The sequence below is a fragment of the Nicotiana tabacum genome, chromosome 3 (genome assembly GCF_000715075.1).
Source record: "Nicotiana tabacum cultivar K326 chromosome 3, ASM71507v2, whole genome shotgun sequence".
Lineage (NCBI taxonomy): Eukaryota > Viridiplantae > Streptophyta > Magnoliopsida > Solanales > Solanaceae > Nicotiana > Nicotiana tabacum.
In genome coordinates, this window is record NC_134082.1 from 41,659,973 (window position 1) to 41,668,695 (window position 8,723).

The 8,723-nt window shown below is 45.1% G+C and overlaps 1 pseudogene; it reads left to right on the forward strand.

Moving 5' to 3' along the window:
* Window positions 1–3,475: 3,475 nt before the first annotated feature.
* On the forward strand, window positions 3,476–4,965 carry LOC142174775 (uncharacterized; annotated as a pseudogene).
* The last annotated feature ends 3,758 nt before the right edge of the window (window positions 4,966–8,723 follow it).

An 8,723-nucleotide genomic window follows, 5' to 3' on the forward strand; every position in this document is an offset into this window, starting at 1 on the left:
GAGACCAAGATGATGGATATTCCAAGGATGATCGAAGAAGATGAATGAAGATTTATACCTACCCCTAACTGGAACTATGAATCCAATCTAATCTACATAGATATTCCTAGCCATGAGATGAGGGGGTTCTCTCTTACTGTTAAGCCGTCTTCAACTCTTCTTTCTTTACTCCTTTCCGCATCGGGGCTGATAATTGGATAGAATCTCCATAAATAAAGAAAGGGGTGTATAAATTAGGTTTTTGGCTTGCAATAAAGCTAGGGTCCTGATCGAGCAACTAGTAGTCCTATCTATCCACCTCTTCAGACACAATATCTTGAGTACCTATTATGGCGACCACATATGCTTGCATGTGATGTTTGGACATAGAATCGAGTCCTTGTGAATGGGAAAAGCTAGGTGCTCTTATTTTATGACGGTAGGGATGATTTCTTCCATTACTGACCAGAAAGACACCAAATTCTCCTTTAGGTGCTTCAACTGTTGTATAGGTAGAAGGAGTTGGTACGAAAAAAAACCTTTTGTATAAGGTTCGAAATAGTGAATTGAGGTAGAGTAGACCGATGATCCTATAGTCATTTGGCCAGCTATTGAAAGAAAAAACTTGCATCTGCTTCCCCTATTATATAACCGGTCCTATTTCTCTCCAAACCTAACGTGGTAGTTTTCCATCATAGGGCTTTCTATCTATAGATTAAGCCATTACCAAGGAGCTAATTCGTTTAGAACTCAGTTGACTACTTCTATAGAGAAGGCGGAGAGCTCAGCATTATAGCACGTAGGGCTTCAATACTACTACAACGCTTCGCTAACTCGAAGTGCCTCGCTATGAAAATCTAGCTTCGCTAATGCTCCGCTAAGTCTTGAACCTTCGCGCTGACCGTTCTTTTTCTCCGTAGCAAAAGCGCTTATCTTTTCCCCTTAACCTTAAGTAGAAGGACAAGAAAAGGAATATTGTTTTTCTTGCTCCCGTTCGTCATCTGCGCTCATCAAGCCAACTTTGCTTTTTGGGAGGTGAAATAGCGGTTGAAGCGGACATTTCAAAATGACAGAATCGAAGATATATTTTTATATATACACGATTACGGTTATCTCGTACTACTTTCCGGAAAAACAGCCTACTTGTAGTGCACTGTGTACTTACAGCCTCTATGATAAGCAAGTGAATGTGGACGGTGCGTGGAGAACGGTTCATCAAGCCATTTTTTGCCTCAACTCCCTAAATAGGAAGAGGGGTAGTTTACAAAGGGGTAATCAATTCACACCTGACTGTTATAGCCCTCTCGATACCTTATTGGAGCTTTGTAACTAGTGGTTGGTTTCCCGTCGCGTCAACCTTTTCCCAGTGCGTGGAGCCCCAACGAGGAAGGTGTTAGTGCTTTATCATTGGGTCAATAATGCTAATCCCTCTTTTTGTGCTACTCCTACGGTGGGGAGAAGATAAGAAAACGCAAAGCATTCTCTGACTTTCCCAACCTGTTGTTTCCAAAGACTGCCCTCTCTCGGCTGGATCTTGGTCCAGCCTACTACGAGGATCCCGTATCCAGCAACCCAACCTAAACAAAGGGCATCAAAGCCCCTTTACTAGTTTGGAGCTATAAATCTTACCTTATATTATTAAAAAGGGAAAGGGCCTTTTCAGCTGGTGCGTAAGAGCGCACTTCCATTTTCCCTTTACTAGTAGGGGGTCCCGTAGTTCCTATACCGCCGTGTTTCCCGGTCCTTTTCTTTTAGTGCGTTGACCTGAAGTGATAGCTTCTAGCTAGTTCAGTGGATAAGATGGCTGCGCTACAGCTCAATTAAGAATGGGACAACAGTGGTCCGCCGGCAAGCTCATTCTGATCTCAGATGCAGTACATTGGAATCCTGATTGTGATAGCCCTTTCGATACCTTATTGGAGCTTTGTGACTAGTGGTCGGTTTCCCATCGCATCAGCCTTTTCCTAGTGCGTGGAACCCCAATGAGGAAGGTGTTATTGCTTTATCATTGGTTCAATAATGCTAATCCTTCTTTTTGTGCTACTCCTAGGGCGGGAAGAAGATAAGAAAACGCAAAGCTTTCTCTTGCTTTCCCAACCGGTTGTTTCTAAAGACTGCCCTCTCTCGGCTAGATCTTGGTCCAGCCTACTACGAGGATCCTGTATCCAACAACCCAACCTATACAAAGGGCATCAAAGCACCTTGACTAGGTCGGAGCTATAAATCTTACCTTATATTATAAAAAAGGGAAAGGGCCTTTTCAGCTGGTACGCAGGATTGCACTTCCATTTTCCCTTACCTGTAGGGGGTCCGGTGGTTCCTATGCTGACGTGTTTTCCAGTCCTTTTTTTTAGTGCTTCGACCCAAAGCGATAGCTTCTAGCTAGTTCAGTGGATAAGATGGATGCGCTCCAGCTCAATTAAGAATGGGACGGCAGTGGTCCGCCAGCAAGCTCATTCTAATCTTGGACATAGTACATTGGAATCCTGAAGCACCACCACGAATATTACCGTGCGTCCGCCTGCGATGCGGTAAGGCACCACCCAGTTGTGCCAGTAGCCAAATACGGCATGTCAGCTTAGTTATCCTCATCAAACCACTTACTTTATGTCTAGCTTCCCAACTAGTAGACGGTTCCTTTTCCCCCAAATCAACGAAGAAAGGAGACGTAAGTTGATTCTTCCGAAGAACCGGAAGCAAAGCGCTATACCGGGGCGGGGAACGGAAAAAGAAACGGCTCCGAAGAAAAAAAATTGGGGTTCCCAATGCTTCTCCATGCTCAACGAGATGCGCCAACCTCGGGATGCTTTACTCCTAACCCTACAAGGTTCCAATATGGAGCTTAACCTGAGTCTCGGTTAAGAACGGCAATGATATACATTTCACATGGTGCACGATTCCATGGATATTTTCATTCGAGATCGTGATGGAGGACATAGCTTACGATCATCGGCTTTGATCATGCCACTAGGCATTTGATTAAGACATTGCACAATAATCTAAACACTTTGTCGCATCTCTTCGATATGAATATAGTAACGATCATAGCGATATCCTCTGGTACCTACTGGTATGTCAGGATCCAATTGGTCATGAACATCGTAAGGTGCTACTTTTCACAAATCCCAGCGTACCCCAGAACCTCTTAACATTACACCACTGAATCCTCAATCTTTTGCTTACTGTGCAGTGGCAGAACCAATATCCACTAATCGTTGTTTCTAGATACGGTTGCCGGTTGACATATCTTCTAATTCATCGTTACGAGAAGCAAACTGGTATGAATCCTGGCTTCCGACACTCTTTCATAGAATTCCGACAATTTCTCTCGCTCCTCAAAATCCCACAAGAATAGAGTTGATTCTCCTACATCCATAGCAAGAGTAGTTAAAGCAAGTGAATGATTTGAAATTCGAGTTATTTCACAGAATAACACTTATATATATTGAGCTCGTAATGGTACCTCGCAATTCAAAAGTCTATCTACGGCTGAAGAATGAGTGTGTTCTTGGGCCATCATAGAAACATGGATAGGGTCGACGACGTAAAGAAGAACGAAACTTTACGATAGCTTTTTTGTAGACGTTCACTTGCATCACATACACAAGTGCTCTCTGAACCGTGAAATAAGGTCACCCATAACACGGCTCTCCCACTTGAGTTATCTTAGCCCCAGGCCATGCTATTCAATAATATTGGAAAAATGGCAACTTAAGGTAACAACTAGTTTGGGAAGATGGTTGCCTTTGAAAGCCTTCGCCGGTAACAAAAGCATATCGTTCCCGCAACCACTTTGGTACTTTGTTTATTGCTTTTTTATGTTATGCAATAGAAGGGGGGCTTGCGCTTGAATTGAAGTAGCGCCTTTGGAATATGAGTAAGGCTCCTAAGTGCCGTGTTCATGGAGGCAAACCTAAGGAAGAGCAAAAGGAAGGTTGGGTGATTGCGGGGCGAGGAAAAACCTCGAATAGGAGGGGGCAACGCTCTGGATCCTCCCTGCTTGCAGAAATGAATAGATCAGAAATAGGCTTGGTTCTCTATTTCCGGGCATTGTGTGAAGGCCATAAGAGAAGATTGCCCTACCGGTAAGGAAGAGGGGAAAAAGGTGTTGTCATCTATCTCGACTAGTTTCCCGAGGCATTGGAAATCCATACCGGCTCAGAGAATCACTCTCGCTATTTAGCCATTCGTTACGCCAACAAAGAAGTCATCCTTGACGATTTCCCATTCCTTCCCTGCCGAGTCGCCTCTCTTCGCCATTCGATGCTTCTGCCTTCCCTTTCTATTACATACCCAGGTGACCTCCTTTCCAATCACTAAGAAAAAAAATCCCAATAAAAGCCCAATCTAAGTAAATCTTCGTCAGTTATTTTTCAGGCCCAGTTTATTCGACACCATTCCCCAGTCTCCCGCATTGCTCAAGTAAGTGTACGACTCCGTGTGAGGACCTCCTTCTCTTCTGCCCACTCTCCGTTCACACGATTCTCAAAGCAGAGGATGAAGGGCAGGCAGCACGTACCACGAGCCCTCTATCCCACACATCTATCCAGAAGCAAGTGTCGTTCACTGGTTCCACCGAATGCTCATATGTCTCGGCAAAGATCGTGTGAGTGTGTAGTTATGCTTCGGATGCTTCACAATAGAATAGATCGATCCAATTCCCATTCTTTTCTGGTGCACTCGCTTTATATCTTCGACACACAATCAAGGACGTGGTGGGAAGGAAGCAGCCCTAGCCTCTGTCCAATTGATCATTCCGCTGGCATCTCGTATTCACGACCCTGTTTGATTGCCGCTCGGGGATGTAATTGTAGATAGGTTAGTCATAGTGGGTCGTTTGCTCCACCTGTTATCTCTTTCTACGACATGTTGTTTTCGTCGCCATATTTCATATGTCACTTAGTCATCTCTGCCTCGCTGCGGGTCAGCACCTCTGAAAGAAACGGAGGACTTCATTCAGTGACCCTGTGATCGCCCTCTGAATGATTAGAATAAGGTAAAGCTTGAAGATAAGTTTTTTACTCAATTAATTTCTCAGTCCCTCTAGTCGGGTGGGCACCAGCCGTTTTTTTTACCAGATCCCCTAAAACCGTACATGCGGGTCTCCCCGCATGCGGCTCACGCCATTTGATGTAGCCCAGCCCAGCATTCATTTGCAAATCCTGTAGTGAAATTGAGGCTGCTCAACCTCAGAAGCTAATTAGCGTGTAGGCAGCACTGTCTGTCGTACCATTGACTCTATCTATTCATGGAATTTGCTTTATTTCATTTTCTATTTTATATAGGCTCACTCCCTCTTTTTCCAAGAATTCATCCACTTCCCTTTACTCCATAGGGCCTTCTCTAATAGGGAAAAGCCTTTCATTTCCGTCAAATGACTCGGCCTCCCCTGGCTCTTCCACTGTTCGGGCTCCCTTTCCTCCCTATGGTATGCTCCACTAGCGTAGGCCTACCACGCTTCCCGCCTGCAGCTTTTTCACCAGATGGTTTTTGCCAGTAGTGCCATCCTCCCCGCTGGTTGTATAGGCGGGTTGTCCCTCGCTGCTGCATTCTTTTAAGCTATGGATTAAATGAACAAATGTAGTTGAATGGAACAGCAGGCATGTTACACGTTCCGCTGTGCCGAGATATGAGTTGTAGGTGGTGATGATCACCCCGGGGTATGCGCTAGCGCCCTTGACAAGCACTCCAGAACCCACCAATGCTTGTGAAAACCCGGGTCAGTCGGTCCTCCATTCATCCGACCGGAGGTATGGATAACGAGGCCACCTTCACAACCTTCTCCCTTTTGTCCCTATATTGGAATAAGGTAAGGCGGTTCGCTTGAGTTGCGCAACCGCCCCTTAGCCCAGTGCTCATGACGTACTACGAAACCTCTGTCGTGCCGGGGGAGGGGGACCAAGCAGGGCATAGCTAGCGGCATAGGAGCTGACTTGGCATTAGAGGCTTCGTGTCGCACTGGAGTAATCCAATATGTGGTTCTGCATGATCCACCACTTCTCCATTCATTTCCAATATTGATCGTGAAACACCACGAACAGCAGGATGTTGAGGTCCGAAATTCGAAGTGAAATTTTTGATTTGTCTGTTCTTAGTCGTCATGGGAAAGAGATTATTCCTTTAGAGCTTGTCCAATACCACATGTACCAGAAATGCATCTCCTTCACCCGCGCGAGAGACTTCTATGCCAGCCGGGAATAACGGCTCTGTTATGAAAGAAAGAGGCAGACAGACTAATTTGGCCGGTATTCCCTAATGAGTAGCTTTAGGAGATAAAGGTCCCCCTTATATTCTCCACCTATCTACGGAGGGTTTCCATATCCGTCTCCGCGGAGATCGTAAGACATTATCACCTTTGCGGCACTGGATTATATTTCCGTTATTTTTGGAAAGTGCACAGATAGCCGCCATTTCCCCCTTTCTCAATGTTCTCATGAAGTTGCTCACGAATCAAAGTGTGAATGTCCCTTCAAAGTCTCGTACGCTCTTTTTGATTAGGAGCGGGGTGGGAAATTTATGTCAGTACTGGCGCCTGTGGCAGCGCCTCTAGAGCCCCCCCCCCCTTCTGGAGCCAGCAGGTTCTAAATGACCTCCCTCTCACTTCGTTCGAGCTAAATTACATCCACCCTCTCATGGTTAAAAAAGTGGTTAACTATCTCAAAAAATCCATATTGTCCATCCGAAAAATGTGTATCAGTTACAGCCAACTTCCCCTCCCCTGTCTCTTTCCCTATCGAAAAACTAGCCCTACTTATTTTGTTCTACAAATGCTAACCAAGTGACACACTGGGGCCATGGATCATAAAAGAGGTTGACCCCCATCCTCCTTAACTATGTATGGCTAATGAACTTCTCCCTTTAGTCTGTTCTTTTCCTTTTTTGGGCTCGGGTTGATAGTAGCCGTGGTAATAATGCCCCGGAGCCCAGCTACCAACCCGAGGCGCCGATCTAGAAAGTCATAAAGGGACATTAAACGTAATTCTAGAAGGGCCTTCCCACAAATAAACCGAGTAAGTGAAAGTTTTTTAGACTAGTCCTACTAAGATAGCGAGGAAACTTACTTCCGAGAGAGTTGCTTTCACCTCGGGAATTACCTAATGAGAGAGAGCCGATGCAAAAGTAGTCCTTTACGCGAGGAAACGCTAGACAGACTGACCTCTGCTAACTACATTTTATATATACTGGAAGCTAGAGAGATACTAAGGTATAGTGCTGCTACCAGACCTACTATATTCGAGCCGCATCCTACTATACCCGAGTCGCATCCCCGGCACACTTGCTATATCTACTAACGCTTCATCCTAACAAACTATACCTGATATAAAGCCGTTCTATAAAAATTCAAGACAAGAAGAAAGCAAGAAAAAGATAGCGATCGCTTTGGGAACGTCACAGGGGAGGAAGATAGAAAGGTAACCTGTGACACCAGGGAATTACGCTTTTTCTCCCACCTCATCTTCGCGGATGGAAGGAGGGCGAGAGCGTAGCATGCATGCTCTATACTTTTTGCCAGCTTTCCCTCTAGTAGAGATTAGCTCGTACCCTCTCTCTGTGTCTAGCGATTCATGGGGCATGAGTAAAGCATATAGTTGATTGCTCTTTCTTTCGATTGAGCATCGGTACTTTTGGAGTCTCTCTCTATAGGCGTGCATAGCAATAGAGCCACTACACTTCGAGGTGATGAGGTTGACAATTCCTTACTCCAGCTTCAAAGGAGCATATTTGCATGAATCAATACCAACTCCTCAGTCAGCTGACCTTCGATTTCGGAGATTAGAGCCTAAGAACTCCGTAACAGCGGAGAGGGGTTTCGCTTCGAATCCAAATGATTTCTCTTATTCTCTTAAAATATTTCTAGTTAGGATTTGATTGAGGGATCAATTGACTTCGAAACATAAAGTAACAAGACCATAACCCCGTGCCCCCGCCTTAAAGGATCCCAACTCATCACCCTCATCTCCAACTTATTTGTGGTTTTAAGGTGCTTTTGACTAATAAAAACTTATTTGGAGACTAAGGCAAGGGGTCATCTTAGGCAACCAACTGGTGGAGCCAGCCTCCCCGCCATCCCCCCTACTTGCACCGTCCATAACGGAAGTACGTAGAAACCTTGATCTGTTTACTTCCTCCTTTAATAAGATCAGAGTGAGGAGTGACCTTTTACTCGACCTCGAGGATCGGCTTAAACTTGAAACTGCCTCAGAAGCAAAGAGACGCAAAATAATAGAATTCATAGAGATCCTGGCCTTTGATGAAGATGAACTGATATACTGGCATTCTCTTCCAACTCTGTATCCTAACTCAGGGCAAACTATCTCTAGATGGCAAAGTGAAAAGTAGAATTGATCTGCACATCCCTCTATTCCAATAGAAAACGTTAGCCTTCATCCATGAGACCGGGGTATCACTACAAGTAGGGGATGGCTTCCATAATAGACTTAAACCTCGCCTTCCCTTTCGATGTCTGATCCCAGATACCATGACTTGCCTTCAAACGGGCTTCACCTTCAAAGGAGAGTAATTGATCTGCGGACAGCAAGTCCAATAAAGATCAAATTTACCAGGTCTGAGTCGTGTCTTGTCCTTGAGTCCTCTCTATGCCTCTCATGTCCTTCTTTACTTTGCTTGGGACTCACTAGCACACTCCTTGTTGCTTTCATGCTTGATGTCTTCTGATGAACCAATGATAGAGATCCTTCCCTAGAAGTTGTTGTTCACTCCGTCCCTGAGAGTGTGAGGAGTCG